Genomic DNA, 21,342 nt, shown 5'->3' with positions numbered 1-21,342 from the left:
CACAGTCAAACATGCTGACGCACACACACTGAGACTAAGCACAGACTTTTATCAAGCTACCCATAGGGTTTGTGAATTCAACAAATGATTATAGATACATTTGTCATCAGCCATTCCTAGTTAGTATCCATAATGTATAATCTTACCTCCGGAAAGGAAGTATATACTGTAGCTCAGAGTAAATTCAGAACAAATGTTTATGTTGCTTATTGTTTTAACGCAACAGAAATTACTGACGTTATTCAACATTTTATGGGATCAAGTGAAATTACACCTAATTGTGTCACACTAATGTATTAACTGAGAAGTGAATGAAAGGGACTGTGACTGTGTCTGATGACAACTAAGTGACTGCAGAATAATCCGCCATGTTTGGTTGTGGATATGGTAGGCAGTACCTGTTGAGACAGAGAGATGTCCTCAACATCAGTGGATACACGCACGGCTGACTACAAAGCACAGCTATTCTGGGAAGCCTAACCTCCAGTCTTTAATGGAAGCTGGCTTAACATTCCTGGCTCAGAATATTGTGTTCTAGCTAGGAATGTATTATCAGGTAATCAAACAGTCTATTTGTGGATGTCACAGGGCTCTAGGCCTTGGTTGTATCACTCAGCCATCAATTGTGGGATAAAGTATCTATTCATTACAATTCAATGTGCAGGTTTTTGGGATATTTGACATGAACAATAGCCATGTTTCCATCCACCTGTCAATCGAATTATGTGAGGATCGCTAAAAATATGAATGCGAATAAAGCCGGTGAACATGCGTTTCCATCTAGAGCTTTAAATCGGATAAAGGATTTATCACAACATCGAACAAGAAAAAATCAGACGAGATCGACAGTACAAACTTTTTGTCTATTTTCATGACTTTTAATCGAATTTTACTGTTTCCATAAGGAATTTTTAATTTGATATAATTTAATTTGTTTAAAACGTGTGGATGGAAACATGGCTATTGTCAGTCCTTCTACAGTATGTGTTTTTTGTTATTTAGATCATAAGTTAAATTATCCAGGGAAAAACATATTTTGTAAAGAGAAAACTTTGTATGTATTGTGTGTATTAATTGATACATGTTCACTGTTTGACTAGATAACCTTTCCTGAGTCTATTGAAGCAGGACTAACATAAAGATGGATTTTTAAGAACACCATATGGACTTGAACAATCCAACACACAAATCTCTGTGAAGAAATCCTTAGAAATCCTTCACATCTTTTATTGGTTCAGGCAGGTTTACATTCAGACAACAGTATGATATCAGGAGGTGGAAAAAGAGGTATTTCAGAACGATGGATGTCATCGCACAGCTGCTGTGTTGTCTTGGATTACCTTGATGCAGTGTTTCCAGAGACCATATTTGATTTCCTTCACCATAATGTCCAGCAGTATTTTTCCACAAGTGTATGCAAAATATTTATACAAGATCCAACTTCCTCATTTTCCCACTCTGTTAGCTTGAAGGGCAGATACACCTATATGAGTGGTGTTGTTGGTAATTGTATGAATAGTTCATAGTTTAAGAGGTATTGATTTCACATATCAAGCATTAGTAGGTTACTCCTGTTTTCTTTAGGGCCTATTGTTTCAGCTTTCATTTCTGAATGGATCACTGAAAAGCAGTGGGTGGGTTGAACTGTAGTGGTAAGAGTTGCAGATCTCTCTCACAAAAAAATAAACAAGTAGCTGCAAGCAGCGATATAACAAGTGAAACTCCATAGCCACATTTGAATCCAACTATACCGCAAATTCGGCATACGATTCAGCATAAATGCACTTCCATCTTTGACATGTTGGTGGCGCTAGAGTGTTTGATGTGTCAACATAGACTCGATGACAGGGGTCATGAGACTGTCACCGATATGTGTGCCAAATGTAGTTTTGATATATCAAAACATTGCTGAGATATCATCTCATTTCCCAATCTGATCTCACCCATCTGCATACATGTATAAATAACATGCCTTTACATTGTGCATATCATACTCCAAATTACAATTCTGCTTGCAATACATACGCCGAGACCGGGTTGCAGCCGGTGGTCCACATACAATGCACATGTGGAGGCGCTCGGGCAGTGTGCATTGAGCAATACCCCTGCGCACCCACTAAGCACCATCTGAGTAGCTCCACTCCTGGGTCCAGTTTTGTTAATTAGCCTGATCCCTGTGTCCATGTCTAACCACTGTGTAGCCTATACTGTGAAGAGCTAGCTAGCTCATATTCTAACGCTAGCTAACGCTTAGACGCTAGCTAGCTAACGCTAGCTAATAAGAACAGTAGCTATGAGAACAGTAGCTAACGCTCGCTAATAATAACAGTAAGAATTTGAGATAGTCCGCTAGCCTAGTGTTGTTTGCTAGTAAAATGGTGTTGTCGTTAGCTAGTTTTGCTAGCTAGTTTTGCACTCAGTGTTGTCTCACCAAAGTTGTTTGACCCACTCAACCCACCCCCAAAATTGCTCGCAAATGTATACCCCTCTTGCATCACGTGTTCCAAGGTGAACAACCAACCCCAAACTCTGATTTTGGCATTCATTGACAAAACGTGTCATTTAGATGCAGATGGACGAGATTGGGCCGCATTTCCTGCTTGGCGGCTTGCCGTCGATTTGGATTGGCTGTCATGGGCAAACGCTTTTCAAAATCAAAAATTAACGTGATGACTTTTGTGAGGCTTGGTCTGAAGATCATCTGAAGAAATCTCAACCAAAACTCCAACTTTGACACATTGGCGCTAGATTGTTTGAGGTGTCGACATGAGACATGGTGACAGGGGTCAAGGGACTGACCCCAATGAGTCTGACAAATGAGGTTTTGATACCTCAAAACTAGGGCTGTAACGATTATGAATTTTGCTTAACGATTAATTGTCAGAAAAATAATCGCGATTATTACAATAATTGTCAGAGTTGTTGACCGGGGGGGGCTCGCATCACACCACTAGGGCCCCTTGCCGATCTGGCACCCTAGGCAGCCGCCTACTTCGCCAATGCCACGGGCCGGCCCTGGCACTGATGCTCATGTCCGCATGATTTGAGTGAGAGAGTGTGTGTTTGAGAGAGAGAGAGAGAGAGAAAGAGAAAGACAGACAGACAGAGGGAGTAAGTGAGTGAGTGAGTGAGGGTGGGTGGGTTCCGGGTTCTGACTCATTTTTAGCCTAATAACACAAGTACTCAGCCTATGAAGTAAACCTGTGGTTTAAAACCACGCCTCTTTAATATCATGAATGTTAACATTTACATAGAACATATATCCTCCTCAATAAAAAAAAGCATTGAAAAATTAAAATTAAGAAAATTTGGAGTATACAAATAGCACATGAAGTGGACAATGCATCAGTGCTTCTTTACTTCTTTAATACAGTGTCTCTTGTCATTATTTGCTATGAACGTATAGGACAAGTGCCAACAAGTTGAAGAATTACATTGAACTGGGTTGCTACCATATTAACTCTGCAACATATTTCTTTTTATAAAAAAAAAATGTTTGTACATTTTTTTCATAACCGCGGTTACAAAAAACAATCGCGGTCAGAAAAAATAATCGCGGTTTGACGATTATGTAATAATCGTTACAGCCCTACTCAAAACATTGCTGACATACAGCATCATTTCCTGTTTGGCGGCTTAGCTGCCAATTTTGATTAGCTGTAATGGGTGAACGCTTTCTAAAATCAAAAATCCCTGTAAGACTTTTGTAGACATTGGACTAGAGATTATGCCTACCGTGTTTCGAGCAGATTGGTGAAAATTCCGAGGAGATACATTCTAAGTGTTTTTCAAAAACGTTGAACTCGGTTTGAGCCAAGGAATCCAACGATAGCCTACCTCATTTTTGAAATTCGGACTTACAGCAAAAGTTGCGTGCATAAACGCACTTCCAATGTTGACATGTTGGTGGCGTGAGAGTGTTCGAGATGACGACATGTGACTTGATGACAAGAGTCACGCGACTGTAATGAATGAGTGTGCGAAAATGCACATATTTTTACTATAAGCAATAGGCAAGGCAATTTTATTTGTACAGTATAGCACATTTCAGCAACAAGGCAATTCAAAGTGCTTTACATGAGACATTAAAAGCATCAAGATAAAGTGCAAGAAACACATAAATGGTCATATAAAACAAAATGTAAAAAAGGACATTTAAAACAAAATGCAGAAAAAATAAAATACAGGAATAAATAGACAGGCATGGCAGAACAAGAATATGATGATGATTGATAAGAAAAGGTACAAACACAATGATTGCCTCACAGCTTTGCTGCTTGGCCTACAAATAAAAATAAATTGACACGGAAAACTATGCCAACACAGTCTCAGGTCTGACACTCTAGATTCCCCAGTGACAACTGTAACATAAATTGTTTGTTCAGAATGATACAGTATACCTTTGCATTATTTTAAATATTTTATTCATTGGCATTCTGAAAAGGATCATACCAGAACCAATGTGGGAATACATACATTTAGCAATAGAATACATTAAAATAGTATTTAAATATTTTTAGCTAATTCATAAAACATGACATTACGATACAATCATTTTAGCAGACACTTAAAACCAAAGCCAATTACAACGATTGCATTTAACGTAGGTAGTCAGTAGATAGACATGATTATCTAAACATGACCAAAAAAAATCTGTCATATTACCCAACATTGTATGTGCTCTGACAATCTTATTATCCTGTTATTTACAACCAGTCTGCACCATCTCTGTGTGACTAAAACCAGTTGAGTATTATGGTCATGGCCTACATTTTTGTATCAGTAAAGTAAGCAGGCCTGTGTCTCAACAGCATAGTGTGAATTCCAGAGATTAATGTAAATGATAAGGAATCTGCAGCTCTCCGGATTTTAAGTTACCAGAGATTAAAGGTTTAAATTCCAGATGACACTCGAAAAAGGATGACTCACTCTCCAGCTCTTAGTGGTGTTGAATGTCCCTTTACAGAGCAACCAACAACTTAACTCATTCTGCAAGTGCTATCAAATCCTCTAAAGGACAAAGGAATACATAAAAGCAGACATTATTGAGAAAGAAAGAAAGAAAGAAAGAAAGAAAGAAAGAAAGAAAGAAAGAAAGAAAGAAAGAAAGAAAGAAAGAAAGAAAGAAAGAAAGAAAGAAAGAAAGACCTACATTATATTGAAACAAAAGAGGCCCGAACTTGCCTTGTGGCAGGATCCACACCAGGTCAATGACCTTCACCTCAGTCAAGGTTACTCACCATTTCATTACAGTTGTTGTTCATTGATCCCTGTCCTTCCTCCCGGGCCATGTCTCTGTTAACTAAGTTAACGGCGTACACCCTGACCTTCTCCCACTCTCCCCGACCCGAGAAGCCAGCATGCTTACCTCGGCAGAAAGTGCTGTGATAGGTCATCATTATCAAATAAATCACATCCATCTCAACACATCTGAGTGGATCACTGTGGTCAGTTTCACTTCATTTAAAACATCACTGAGGTCTTCAGACACACTAACACCCAGTGACAGAAGAACAGTATGCACATGTACTGTACACACTGAAACACTCACATGCTCTACTAGACAAAACACATGCAAGGGAATTTTAATATTTGTAACATATTTTAGCTTACCTGATTACACCTGGAACCTACAGTACTCAATCATTACATTACATTACATTTACATTACAGTCATTTAACAGACGCTTTTATCCAAAGCGACTAACAATAATTGTATTTAACGTAGGAAGAGCCAATGTACTACTACTTGCCAGAACTCACAAGTGCATCTTCTTTCTAAAACAAGTGACTAAGAGCATAATCTAGTGCTGAAGGCAAAGTGCAATCCCTCTTGGAATAGATACTCAATAACTCAATTAACTAACTCAATAAATATCTGCACTAACATGAAATATGGCCTTGCTCCCCCTACAGTCGAGCCGAGAACATCTGAATGTTTAATTAAATCAGTCTCTTTGTTTACAAAAGGCATTCAACAGCATATGTTGATTTTATCCGATGTAATTGCAAGAATGAAATATTGTTTTACTCCTCTGTAAATACATCCAATTGCTCCCCTGACAAGCAATGTGATATTATCAATCATAAATAGCTCTGTACAACTGTACCACAAATTGTCTGAAATGCCATCCTGTAATTACTATTCTGTTATTGATACATGTATATAATAGAAGAAAAAAACATATAAAAATTGTTTTCTGTTTCTGTTGTGTTTTATCTACTGTAGCTGGAATGTGGCCATATCTTCTATAGTTCTCTCTCTCTCTCTTTCTATCTCTCTCTCCCTCTCTCTCTCTCTCTCTCCCTCTCTCTCTCTCTCTGTCCCTCTCTCTCTCCCCCTCTCTCTCTCTCTCTCTCTCTCTCTCTCTCTCTACCTCTCTCTCTTTCTCTCTCTCTCCCTCCCTCTCTCTCTCTCTCCCCCTCTCTCTCTCTCTACCTCTCTCTCTTTCTCTCTCTCTCTCTCCCTCTCTCTCTCTCTCCCCCCTCTCTCTCTCTCTCTCTCTCTCTCCCCCTCTCTCTCTCAGCACTGTTAGAGAGGACTGGAGTAACCAGGGAAAGGACAAAGCAGGCTGCGCCCTCAGCAGCACCAAATTGCCAGGTTGATTAACTTGTCTGTCCGCCTCCACCCAGTGACAATAAAACCCTCAGGGAACTTACTGAGAGATGACATGACCAAGACCCAGGGGAGACACACACGTGGGTGTACACACACACACACACACACACATACAGACACCACACAGACAGATACCAATTCACACATACGCACACACACAACACCACACACACACATGCACACCCACACAACAACAACAACACACACTACAACACACACAAACACAACACAGACAGAAACCCATTCTCGCACACACGCACGCACACACACTACAACACACACAAACACAACACAGACAGACACCCATTCAAACACACGCACACAGACAAATACACACACAAACAACACACAGATAGACACCCATTCACACACATACACACAACAACACCACACACACAGACAAACACACAGACAGAAACCCATTTACACACACACACACACACACAGACAAACACACACAAACATAACACAGACAGATACCCATTCAAACACATGTGCACACACACACACAACAACAACACCACCACACACAGACACACACACAGACAGAAACCCATTTACACACACACACACACAGGCAAACACACACAAACACAACACAGACAGACACCCATTCAAACACTTGCGCACACACACAACAACAACACCACCGCACACACAGACAAACACACAGACAGAAACCCATTTACACACACACACAGACAAACAAACACAACACAGACAGACACCCATTCAAACACATGCGCACACACACACACACACACACACACACAACAACAACATCACCACACACAGACAGAAACCCATTTACACACACACACACACACACAGACAAACACACACAAACACAACACAGACAGACACCCATTCAAACACTTGCGCACACACACACACACAACACCACACACACACACACACACACACACACACACACACACACACACACACACACACACAATAAAGGAGCCTTCAAAGAGAGCTGCGGATGTGAAGAGTGAACAAGGCCACCACGGTATTCCCCAGGGCTGTCTGAGGCCTGGTGTCGGCGACGGGCTTCATTTAAATGATCTCCTCTGTAATTGAAAAGGAAACTCCAGGGCGTGTTTTGGCCACTTAATCCATTTAAGATCATTATGAGCATCATCATCAACTGGCCTGACCCAGCTGCAGAGAGAGAAAACAACAGAGGGGTGTCTCGGGAGTGGGTTGATCCAAGCCCCCCAGCAGGTCAAGGGTTAATGAATGATTATTCCTCACTTTGTAACACAACGGGATGCTGGTCTACAGGGCATCCCCCCCCCCCAACCCCCCCGCCACTCTCCCAGGGGTCCTCATGGCACAGGCCGTTTAATAGGTACATACCCGTACCAGAGAGCATAGGCACACTCCTGATATGAAAACCGTTTGACTTGACCTTGCCCTTGGGAACGTCTTAGTATTTTCTCCAAATTCTATGACTGATTTTGTTTTTGTTTTTTAAATCAACAAAACACTTCTGTCACACACTTCTGTCACAATACAATAACAACAACAACAATATCTGTCATTGAAAAGAAAAATGTACATAGCTTAGGCTACGTGCCTAGTGCTCAGAACACTGTTAGACCCAACACAGCTGTTAAGAGTATTGTGAGTACAGTGTATGCATTATTACCAGTGTATGTATTATTACTAGATTCAGGAATAATAGCCTAAGTCCATCCAACATCCAAGGTAGTTTCCAAAGTAATATTTCACCTGAGTCAAGGCTGTTTTAATCTAAAGAAACTTTGCCCAGGAGCTGGAGCCTAGAGTGGTGGGTTAACATAGGAGGGACCCCTGGACTGGATCCCTACTAAATCCTGGGTCTGCAGAAGAACGGTGGCGCTTCTCTGTGCAGCTCCCTGTTTGCTCCACTGGGGGACTGCAGTTAACTCAGAGACAACGATGATTCACTCAGGCTGATTCACACATGCTTACAAGTCAATATACTGTAGGCACACACGTACATACACACTATCACTCTTGCACACATGGACTCACACGTATAGCCTACATATACATATACATACACAAACCCACACACCTACAAGCCCCCATAACTTTTTTTTTTGAAAGGGAGGTGGAAGTAGACATCAGTAGACAAAAAAATAGTACCGAGTTTCAACATAATCTGAAAAGTACATCACACATTAGAGAAAGATTAGGAACTGAAAAAAACACTTAAGCATTCTCTTAGTAATGTGTTCATACTGAAATGACTAATAACTTCCAAAGTTACTTCGTGCCATGTTTGACTACAATGACAGAAAATAATGTCGCCAAAGAGAAATTGTCCAGAGGCTATTGTTTTTCAATGCTCCCGTTTGAAGTCTGAAGGCACTTCCTGTTCAAGTCCTGTATGAGCCATTTGTTTATGTCCTCTTGCTCACTAAATCACTTATCGCATCAAAGAGCTCCATTCTGCCCCACATAACAATAGGGGTCAGGACAACATGAGAACATGACAAGGATACAGACCAAGAAAAGGCCTTCCGCTGCTGAGGTGATGACAACTGGTGTTCCCTGATTTATGTTTTGTTAACAGACTTCAGAGATTAGTCATTTTCTGACTTTCACCATACTCTGGCTCCCACAGTAGGCCCACTGTAAACAATGTTATCTTAAGGTGCCTGCACAGTGCCCCAACCAACGCCAACCAACACCAATCAACACCAACGTTGGACTGTTGCCGTTGGTTGGATGGATTCTTTGTTGGTGAACATGTTGAATCCAACATTCTAACTGCCAACTTGATAATGTTGGGTGTTGGGAGTTGGTTGGGATTGGTTGGAGCAGTGTGCAGGCACCTCAAGTGGTATCTAATGCTGATAATGTTTTATATATTTGATTTGATTTGATTTGATTTGAAACCTTTATTTATTCAGGGAAGATGTTTGAGAGCAAGCTCTCTTTTCCAACATCGCCCTGATTACATACAAAATAACACATACAGTACAAAATACAAAAATAGAATACAGTACAAAACATACAATACAGTATACAAAGTAGAAAATAAGTAATGAACATAAATAACAGAAATGACATCCAATAGGTTTGGACACAGCGAACACAGGTACTGAGGAAGTTTGCCGGACAAAGCCTTATGAACAAATAAAAGACAGTGTTGTTCTCTTCTGGTAGCTGGGTCACCCCACATTCTCATATTGTATACAGTGGTGGGTCAGGAACCAGTAACCAGTGATGAAACGAAGCGCAATGTGATAAACTGCATCAAGGGGCTTCAGGATGGAGGGTGCAGCATGTATATACAGTATATCCCCATAATCAAGAACAGACATGACTGAAAACTGTACAATGATTTTTCTGCTAGCAATGGAGAAGCTTATTTCTGTAAAGAAAACCAATCTGACCCCTCAACTTTCTGATTAGGTGATCAACATGAGTTCGGAAGGATAGACTGCTGTCAAGATATTTATAGGCATCTACAGTTTCAATCTGCGTGCCCTGGAGAGAGTGGATAATAATGTATTGATTAAGCCTGTGAGATCTAGAGAACACCATGCATTTAGTTTTATCTGAATTTAACATGAGCTTATGGTTGATAAGAGCTAATTGGAGTGAGTTAAAGGCTGATTGCAAGTTGCTAGCTGCCGCTTTAAGGTCCCAGCCCATACAGTATAGAATTGTATCATCTGCATAATAGTGTACATTACAAAGGGGAATGGGAGGAAGTGTGAAGAGAAGTGGACCCAGAATAGATCCTTGTGGGACACCCATGCTAAGTTTGAGAGAGCTTGATTTAAACCCATCTGCAACTACAGTTTGGGTCCTATCAGAGAGATAACTGCCAAACCAGTTAATTGAAAGCCTGTCAATATATATATATATATGTATATATATATATATATATATATTGACAATATGATATATATTTATGACAGTAATCATATTTCCAAATCAATAATTATATATTATATTCTTTCATAGGGCCAAACATTTTTAATGCCGCCCCTGGTTACGGACATGCCTTTTCCCTTTAAGAGATCATTATGTGAATTTTATTAGATCTCAGGTCTTGAGTAAGCCTAGAGGTATTTACTTTGTTTTGGTTAGTTATTTAGTTAAAATCCCACATGTGTACATGACTGTCTCTGGTTTGCAAGATGGTTTGCAAGATGTGTAATGGAATGATATTTGACCATGTTTGATTAAATGTACATTGCCGATGTGGTTTGCCCGTGACCCGGAAGGGGAGGATAAAAGGGGAGAGCTTTTACTTTGAAGGCCCCAAAAATGGTTGCAGCTTGGAGAAAGTGCTGTGGCTAGATGGGGTACAGCTACGGCCTGTGTAGAAGGCTAGTTCCCAGACTGGTCAAACCCTAAACTCAACCCTAAACCTAACCCTAACCTTAAAGGACAGGTTTGGAATTGAGCATTATAAGCCATGCTAAAAGGTTATTTACAATCATAGATCATACGATCATAAAACCCGATTGGAAGCATACTTTGTGGCAATTTATTTTTGCCAGAACATCAACGTACACCAGTAACCAGCTCCTATGATTATTTAATCCTTACAACGTTTCGGCCTAAATATCTCCATCTTTTTTGGTTGAAACGTTGTACCGATTAAATCACCATGGGAGCATAAAAAAACAGTGTGCACCTCATTGAGTCTTCGGCCTTACACCTACCGACCCCCCCCCCCCCCCGATTTCAAAGTCTCAGACAAAATTCCTAAGTCAGAATAAAATCTTAAGAGTCTTGCTGGAGTTGCTTCATCACACATCATTAGGTGTAAAGTGGTCTTTAAACTTGATTCTGGCCAGTCTTTGTCACGTCTTGGCCTTACGACAATATCAAACATGTTTGATATTCTCACAAGTCTTTAGTCTTGTCTTATGCAAATTGTGTGGTTCAATGACGTGACCATTATCAACAACCAATAGGCGATTTGCAGAATCCTAGTCTGTGACTAGTCTTTGACTTAAAACTCTTTTAAAAGTAATTAGATGTGAGAGGGTGTCAGATGACAGTATTTTAAAATCTTTTAAAACTTTTAAATCTTTTAAAAGTTTTAGCAAAGTCGTCTAGTGTATGGATGTGCCATAGGGTGAAGAATGAGAGGAGTGAAATCATTGACTTTATACATTTGCGTCAGGTGGAGATTGGTGTTACTAGGTTTGACCCATCTGAGCACTATTTGTGCATGGACATTCCTTCCCCCATGCAAGACACTCCGTTCTACTGTCCTTGTTTATCGAAAGGAAGAGACTGACAGGCTAAACAGCCTCTCAAACCGACTATAGCCAAGCATGTGTTGCTGAGTCACAAAGGCAGAGTAATTTTGCCCTCCTCAACAATCAACACCTCATAGGAAACCAACGTGTGCCTGACGTCAGGAGGGGACCCTCGCTGTCCCCTGGATCTCTGCTTTTTCACAACTACTGAGTCCCGGGAGCCTGGTAGCTCTACCGCCGGGGGGACAGGAAACTCACAAGACAGACTACCGCCCTATTGGACCAAGACCACTGAAAGATATGGCGTTGGAGAAACCCAAGGCCAACAATGTGACCACATCCCGGACCTACATCCTTTCTGGAAATGGCACCTTTTCCTATCCCTTCCTTTTTCAGTAAAATGGCTGCGTTCTGTGAGGAAAAGGGTCTGCTATATGGGGGCCTACAAACAATTGTGCGCACTGAATCCGTGCGAAGCTGTGTGAACAGTTTAGAGTTTAATGACTAAGGTCAGCCATGATTGGTCCCAATAGATCTTCTCTGAATGGCTAGTAACTGTTATTTGTTCTTTGATCAGGAATAGATGTACTCAGAATCTCTCTAAGAGTTTCAAAATACCATATGTTTGTGATGAGGTCACTTTGACACTCAGAATGTGTCTGAGACAGATCCCAGAGTGTGATGTCTTCATTGTCATTTTGTTTATCCATCTGTCTTTAGTACACTCTCAGAAAAATCTTGTTACCTATAACCATTAAGGTTCTCTGTTTTTCCCAATAGGGCAACACACTAAAAACCTATTTTTGGTTCCAGGTATTTGGATATTATTTCTTCAAGCATAACCGTTTCACCAATAAAAGGTTCTTGCAGGAACCAAAAAAGGTTGTTAAAGGATTTCACCGGGTTCCCCTACAGGGACAACTGAAGAACCCTTTTAGAACCCTTTTTTTGTGAGAGTGAAGCAACATTCATACTGTTGTGGCACTTGCATTAATTTACATGCGCGATGACATTAGCCCCGACTGCCTGCATTTCAAGCAAATTTGCTGGGGCAGCAGACCAGAAAGCTCCCCCTCCCTCTGGCGCCTAATGAAAAAGACATAAGCAGGCGTCTAGAAGGTTACGCCCGGCTCGCTGTGGCCCCTGCAAGCCCCTCGCTCTCCTCTGACAGCTTTTGATGCGTCAGGGGTCGTCGGTTTCATCACCAGGGTGCAAGGGGACGGCATTCAGAGCGGGATGGGCCCGTTTGGCGGCCTCACGCCTTTCTTAGCTCGGGGGCTACATCACTCCCTCCTTCCCCCCGCCCCCCCCCCCCTCCCTTCCTCCATCTCTCTTCCTAGCACCCACACCACACTGCCATCCCTGTCACATCTAGCGATGCTGGCCATCACCTTGCTCTCCCTGCCTCCGTCCCCAGGCACACGCCAGGTGTTCTGGCGCCCGCATAACGAAAGACAAAGGGCAGTGGGACAAGGAACGGGGGGGCAAATTGAATCGAGGCCTCTCCTTTTGTGCTGCATTAACAACTCAATTAAACGCCAGCAAGCATCTGCTGCTATTGCACTGGAAGGAGCATTTCATTCACTCACTCACTCACTCACTCACTCACTCACTCACTCACTCACTCACTCACTCACTCACTCACTCACTCATTCACTCACCGTGTATGCGCATGCGTGCATGTGTGTGCACATATTATGGATAAGGTGCAGTTTGTTATTTAACTGTCTTTTATTGTTGATATGTGAAACTCTGAACAAATTACATTAAAGGACTGGATAGAGAAATAGTGAGACAGAGAGAGAGGAAGAAAGAGAAGGAAGGAGAGAGAGAAGGAAGAAAGAGAGAGAGAGAGAGAGAGAGGGACTGTTCATCCCAGACTGGGACTTCATCCATCATTGGAATCAGCGTGTGCTGTAATTACTGTGTCAAATAGATAGGACGATGCCTTGGAGGGCCGTGTGTGTGAGTGCATATGTGTGTGTGTATGTGTGTGTTTGTAAGTGTACTTGTGAGAGCCTTGGTGGGGGTGGAAGATGTCCTGTGGACAACTTATCTTCATAATCATCTCCACTCCCCAATCGCTCCCACCTCCACTGTCATCTGTCATACGCAGCTCTGCTGTCACCGGGCCTGTCATGCATTGCCAACATCAGGGCATCAAAATGGGAAGTCTTAACTGTTTCAGTAGCTCAGAAAAGGAGCTGCTGCAACGGGCTTCCACTAGAACAGCAACATCTTGGAATAAAGCTAATTTGTATTTAGTCTTCTTCTTCTTTGTTGTCCTTTGTATAGGCGTACTGCTGCTGTAACAGTGCATATTCCCCTCGGGTATCAATAAAGTACCTACCTACCTAAGGCCTTCTCCTGGATAAATTAATAATTCAAGGAATGTATCACATTTCAGGAATGTAGCAATTAAGATTTGAAGAATGCTACATGTTTGTTGCTACAATTATCAGTAAAGTTTAGGTTATGTTCTTCATGTAGAGTACAGATGTAATATAAAGCATTTTCATCAAAAGTAGCACAAGGTGCTCATCATAAGATGTAGTGTAAGATTTATACAAGTAGATAACAAAAAATAATAGTAGACAGAGAAATAGTGTACATACTGCACATACATACATTCATTCAACATTTACAAATATACGTTCAGAAAATATACATTCATTTAAAAGCAATATTGAGAAGAATGTTTGCTGAGGTTGCATCCCAATTGAAAACTGGCAGTGCATTTCACAATTTGGGTGTGCAAAATAATAATGCAGCCCCCCAAAAATATTTTATTTTGAACGTGATACACAGAGAAGGCCAGCATAAGAAGATATCTACAATAAGAGTTATATGGGCTCTTCCACTTTTTTTTTGTTTTGATTGAAACTCTTGCTGTTGCATTTGGATTAATTGCAGCTGGCCAATAGCTTTATTTGGAAGGAAAACTGGAAACTGAAAAAGGAAACTGTTACAATATTCCACACAGGTAAAAAACAAAAGCATGCATTAACACTTCTGCATTAGAAAATAAGTTGGCAACTTTTTGTAGATGATAAAAGGCATTTCCAATGATATATTTGATCTGAGACTATAATCACACCTAGATTCTTAACTTCATTTTTGCAGTTTGAAAGCAAGGTTCCCATGGTCAATTTGTCTTTTTGTGGTTTTGATCCAATGACAAGAACCTCAGCTTTTGTTCTGATTTAGTTGTAGAAAATCAACATATCTCTGAGACAATTCTGTAGCATGAATGCATGTGAATTATCAGGCAATACTGATATGTACAGTTGAGTATCATCAAAAAATGTACACCATGTTTTCTGATGATTCCACCTAATGACGTACGAAGAGAAGAGCGAGGGACCAAGAATTGACCCTTGAGGGACCCCAAAGGTAATGGTAAATGGACTGCACTTAAATAGCACTTTTCCACCTTAGCGGCACTCAAAGAGCTTTACAATGGCCTCTCATTCATCCAATCACACACACACCAATGGCGGCAGCTGCCATGCAAGGTGCTAACCTGCTCATTAGGAGCAATTTGGGGTTAGGTGTCTTGCTCAAGGACACTTCGACATGTGGACAATCGGAGCTTGGATTCAAAACGCTGACCCTTCGATCATTGAACGACCCACTCTACCAACTGAGCTACAGCCGCCCCCAATGTAATGTCGACAATATCTGAAATACTCAACAAGGACTACCAGCTAAATAAGATTTAAACCACTCTACTACAAGTCCCGAGAGACCAATACAGTTTTGTAAGTGATGTATTATAAAACTGTGAACTACTGTATCAAAAGCAGCACTCAAATCTAACAAGACAAGCAGTAATAAACCTATCCGACCTGTCAATCACACAGAGAATAGTAACCAATAAGGTTGCCTGATTTCTTAAGAATGGGTTCTCCTTGCAACACCATGATGTCACACAAACAAAGCTTGTCTTGTGTTTTTGTGTTCATAGATTAGAACATTAGTTTGAAGTTGGAAAGAAGCATATACTGCACGTTCCCCAAGCACTTCTAAGAATGAAATTGTTTCTAGATGCGACTGGGAAATGTGCAGTAATGACCATATATCCAAGAACCCAACGTTAGGTGCTTGATGTACAGTACAGTAGCTAATTAGCCCACAGCTAGTAGTTAGCAGATCATTCTCACAGGCTTAGCCTATCTTCATTTTAAACACATCACTCTAACCATTTTATAATAATGGATGCCTTAACTTACCCTGCTTTACATGTGCAGTAAGACTCCACAATTGTGTCCTGATGAATTTAAATCTGGAGTTTGTGAGGCATCTGTGCCTCCTGCCTAAATCGTCAACACCTAGCATCAACTCTTGTCACCTGCTCTGTCCGAACTCCAAATCCCATGGATATATCCTTGTGGAAAATAGTTCAGGCCTTTCTGTAGAACACTCTTAGACACAGTAGTGGCATTTGACAAATAACATACAGCAATACTGTCAGGAATCCTTGAGAGAATCATCAGGTATGTGTTGTTCAGTGGACATTTTAGTAAAGTGCTGCAAAGCTTGTGGGGCATAGCAACAGTAACTAGTGGGGGGGGGGGGGGGGGGCAGAACTTGCTGCCTGAATAGGAAAGGTTTATTATTAGTGAGCTCATTTTGTAGGCCACCTTAACATGTGTGATAGCTGGCTGTGGATATGCTGAAGATAACACTGCAAAACTACCCTCCAGTCTGAGCCAAGATTGCAGGTGTCTTATTCAGGAATCAGAGAACTCTGACCATGCAGATAATGGAGGCTCCATATTCTAAACATAGATTGGGGGGATGGGGGATTTCTCCCCAGCACTCTTGCCCTGTCCTCTCGCTTGAGAAGTTATGTGAAAAATGAGGAGCGTGTCCCGGAGCCATATGGCTGAGCAGGAAGAACAGTGAGAGGAGCAGCAGAGCACGTAAAGAGGTTGAAACGCTGTTATCTGCTTGACTGCTCAATGCTGGCGATCAAAGCACTGGTGAGCCACTAAAAGATGTAAGTGATGGCAGGGCTGGTCATTCTTCCCGGCAAAACGACAGGTCCAACATGATGGTGAAACAATCAGAGCTTTTGGCATAGGGGGTTTCCGACTGTTAAATTCCTTATAAGATAACTTGTCGGTGGAAGCTGACCACACTCGTAAAAACTGGGGGTGAAGGTTTTACCTCAGGAAGCCGCTCCATATGCACACCACCATGTGCACCATGTGCCTTGGAGCTAGGATGAAGGTAATTGCAGGAAAGATTGATAATGCCAGTGTTTGTGGTGAAATGAGGCCCTGAACCATCAACTGAACTTCAGCTAATAGCATGATAAGTAATTTGGAGAAAGGACACATATAAAGAGAAGAATCTAATAGAATGTATGTATGTGCTGTCTTATATACCTCTTACATTAAACATGATTTTTAGAATGAAAGTTGACACTTTCTTACACACATATGATAAGACATACTGTAAGTGATGTCCTATGCCTGTTTCTCATAATGGTTTTAATACTGTTCAACATTTTTCCATAAGTTACTACATCAGATGTTACTAGTGCTTTTGAATTATAGATTTCTGGTGAAACTTATAAGAATATGTATCTTTATATATGCTTCTTTCATATACAGGTAAGTACATATTTCTTATTATATGTAGTGTAAGTGGACACTTTTTAAATAAAAATGTATGAAGTAAGAGCAATACAACACACAAATTCTTTAACATTTGAGGATATATTTTTCATATGTAGGATTATGTTATATTGTTGCATGTTTCATTTTGTTTTAGAGACCATGTTTGAGAAGACAATAGATGTGAAAGCTGTGAACAGCATGTCAACAGCATGTCAACAGTATTTCCCTGGTTAGCCTAATATTTGGTTCTCTGTGTAGAGGTTGAAACTCTATCATTGTCTATCAAGCACTGAACTCCTGTTACTACTACTGTGAATAATTTCAAGTACAGTTTTACCCTCCGACTCCTCTGCAGTTTTAGCACTCCCTCTCATTCTAATGGCAACATGGCTACTCTCATGGGCTATTAGGGAAATGTAACATTTGGTGCCATATGCTCACAGGTTGTTGGGGAATAACTGCATCGTGGCCCGTTGTAGCTTACGTTTTGCCAGTTAATTACCACTTTGACATCAATATTAGGGGAACAAACCACAGATGCCAGGCTGGTAAGGTACAACCCTCAGAGAGAACTACAGCATCAGGAAGAAGATTGTTAAACACTAAAACCTTGAGATCTTGGGAATGGAGGGAATCTGTGAAAACCAGGTTGTGTCTCCAAGTTTTGAGCTGTCGTCTCCACTGTCCACCTCTCTGCTTGTTCTCATGTAAGAATGTGTATGTGTGTTGATTTTTCCTTTGTGTAATGAGCAGAGCGAGCATTCGTCCAAAAGCCCAGGGGCTATTTATAGGAGGGAGCAGGCTGACTGGCAGACTTCTCTTAATCAGCGTGCTACTACGAGAGGTAATTTAAAGACGCTTCGCCGCTGACAAGAATTAAATTGTATTTTGATTTTCTCATTAGCCTAATCTCAAGTGGGCCTCGTTATTGTGTAATTTTCCCGCGTTGACACGACATCTCGTTTTGGGAGCTGACAGCCGTATGCCGCTGTTTTGGGGACAGGGGCGACGGGGGCAGTGGTGGGGGGTGCTGACGATGACAGCACGGAGTCGCTGGTTGGCTGTACCCTCTCCCCGCCCCTCCAGTTTGGCTGATGAAGGTATGGTGGATGCACAATGGCTCCAGGGGGTCTGTGGAGAAAGTCTGTGGAGGAAGCGGGAGGGGGAGGGGTGGGGGGGGGGGTTGGCAAATGATGTGCAAATGAATCTTTCAATGTCACTTTGTCGTTGAGGGTACATCATTTTACTAGCCAAAATAATCTGCTTAATAATTTGGGTTTGTGCATGCCTGTGTGTGTATGCGTGTTTGTGTGTGTGTGTGTGTGTGTGTGTGTGTGTGTGTGTGTGTGTGTGTGTGTGCGTGCGTGTGTTGACAGCTTTGTTTCTGTAGTCTGTGGACTGTGGGGAAACCTTCAAGTGTATGAGGACATTAGAGGTTATCCACAATTATATGAAAATCCATGTTGTGTTTGTTTATTGTCGACACGCCACAAAAGTAGAACCTGTTTTTATTATTGGTGCCAGAGTTTGTTTGCCAAAGTTGACAGAGTTTTGGCAGAGGCAATAAATCGTAAGCTCAAATATCCTGGATTCATTGCTGGTCCCCGGTTTCTTGTCGCCAGTCTTTAGCAAATCAAATGTGAAAGATTTGACCTAAGGTCTGACCTAAGGTCTGCTCTCTACACCTGTTGTGTTGGATCTCGCTGCCTAGTCAAGGTATTATCAAAGATGGGGTACAATGTAGACTCTGAAAGTGAGACTTCAGCACATCCTGTGTGCAGGATATTAAACAATGTGTCTTTATTCTCATCTATTGCTCATCCATGAACAAATCTGAACAAGTCACTCTTGGTTATTCCTGTCTCTGTAAATGTGGGTCGATATGTTTTGGACAGATACACAGTATGACAAAAGCAATTAGAATTATTGTAACTTTTTGTACTAGGTAATGTGATGAAGGTTTTATTTATTTATATATATATATATATATATATATATATATATATATATATATATATATATATGAATGAATGAATTAATTTTTTATTTAAGTGTCATGCCTACTGTCCATATGGGATTATAAGACACCTTTACGACTTACTTTTTTTTTCTGTACATAAGTCATCTATTTACATGCAAAATATGTTTCCAGTGTCGCTGGTCAAGCTCAAATGAACAAAAAAGAGATGAATAAAAAAATTATACGATATATATATATATATATATATATATATATATTTTTTATATATATATATAGTATATATATGTCAACAACTTATAGATCTATAGAAGGCTGACGATGACCGGTTTGTACAGTCGGTTCACTTAATCTTGTTCTAGCACTGTGATTACTGGTGTCATTTGTTCTCATAGAAGGCTTTACTGATGATGACTGGGGGGTACAGCCGGTTCACCTACTCTTGACACGTACTTATTGTTAGTCGCTTTGAATAAAGGCATCGGCTAAGTGACTAAAATGTAAACAAATTGTTAGGAATGTCTAATACCCACCATCCATCCCTAATGCTTTCATACATCAAAGTTAAAAGTAGGACGCTAAAACATCTGTACTCTGGAGACTGGTGTAGTCAAAGAGAACAATTGTCCGTTTGCATACAATTTTGAGTCTGACGTCATCGTACGGGTGGCAGGTTTTCTGTCATCACTGTAACCTTGGTTCCCACACCCGTGTACAAAGAAAGAGATAAAAAGCGGAGAAAGGGAACCATGTCTCCATACGTCCTCATCCTAGAGATGGCCGTTAGCACATCCTGTTTGGACGTGGCAGAGCGGCTGGGGGGGAGAGTTGAGCCCTGGTAATCCTGGAGTTCCTGTCGATACCCTCCCGTCAGGAATCCTGGGGATGGGAGCGAAGGGTGTGTGGAGCATCAGGAGCCAATTCATCACTCCCTGTCTTTAATGGCAGGTATTTATTGGCTTGTTTAGGTGGTGGAAAGGGACACTGTGGTCATCTTTGTGGACACTACCAGGGGCAAAGGGCAAAGAGCTGGAAGCATATGTCACACCCTTCTCCTGCCTAATAGGAACTGTGGTGTTATGACAAGTCAAGAGTGTCTCAGGGTTGGCTGGTTTTGGACACCTAAATGTAAGCTTGCACATCTCAACCTCAAAATGTAAGCCAGTAGCAACATAATGAATTCTGAATTGCCAGTATTAGCTGTGTGTGTGCCTCTACTGTAGCCTCCGTTGTGTTGATATGTTATTCCAGTCCCTGTCTCCCAGCTCACATTTACATAAAAATGAGTCTGCTGCGCATGAGAGTGAGGCAACATCTGTGTTGAGATCAGAATTAATTGAAATCTGTAGTGTTGTGCAGCAGTGCTAATTTGTGGAGTTATCAACGGCATATAAAGAAGCTTTAAGCTATTTAGGGATATCCTGGCATCGCCTTTGATACCAAAAACGTAAATTAGCTAGATAAGTAGGTTAAGGGTCTGATCAACTGCTGAGGTGTTTTATCAAGATATGACACATGATACCCTCTTACCTCCTCTTACCTCCTACTTAAGTTGTGCCATAAGAAAGTATCACAGTGTTCTTATGCAGGACATCAGCTCCTTACGTACATGCCCAAACTATAGATCTCTCCAGGGCCCCACAAACAGCTGAACTGGGCAACAACCACCAAATACCCACACAGGCCGTACCTCCACAGCCTGGTGGGTCACTGATACAATAGCAGCCATTTACTCCAGCTTAATCGGGGTGGAAAACCGCAGCTAACGGGATTTGACTCTTACCCACATGTGCATTAGGCAACCAGTGATCTGTAAAGGCACTCCGCTGGGGTACGCTAGCGAGTCTCTTTTACCCCGTGATCTATAGCTCCGCTTTAACTCTGACTATCTATCAT

Source organism: Borostomias antarcticus, assembly GCF_949987555.1.
Source record: "Borostomias antarcticus genome assembly, chromosome: 22".
In the NCBI taxonomy this organism is placed as follows: domain Eukaryota; kingdom Metazoa; phylum Chordata; class Actinopteri; order Stomiiformes; family Stomiidae; genus Borostomias; species Borostomias antarcticus.
This window is presented reverse-complemented; position numbering follows the sequence as displayed.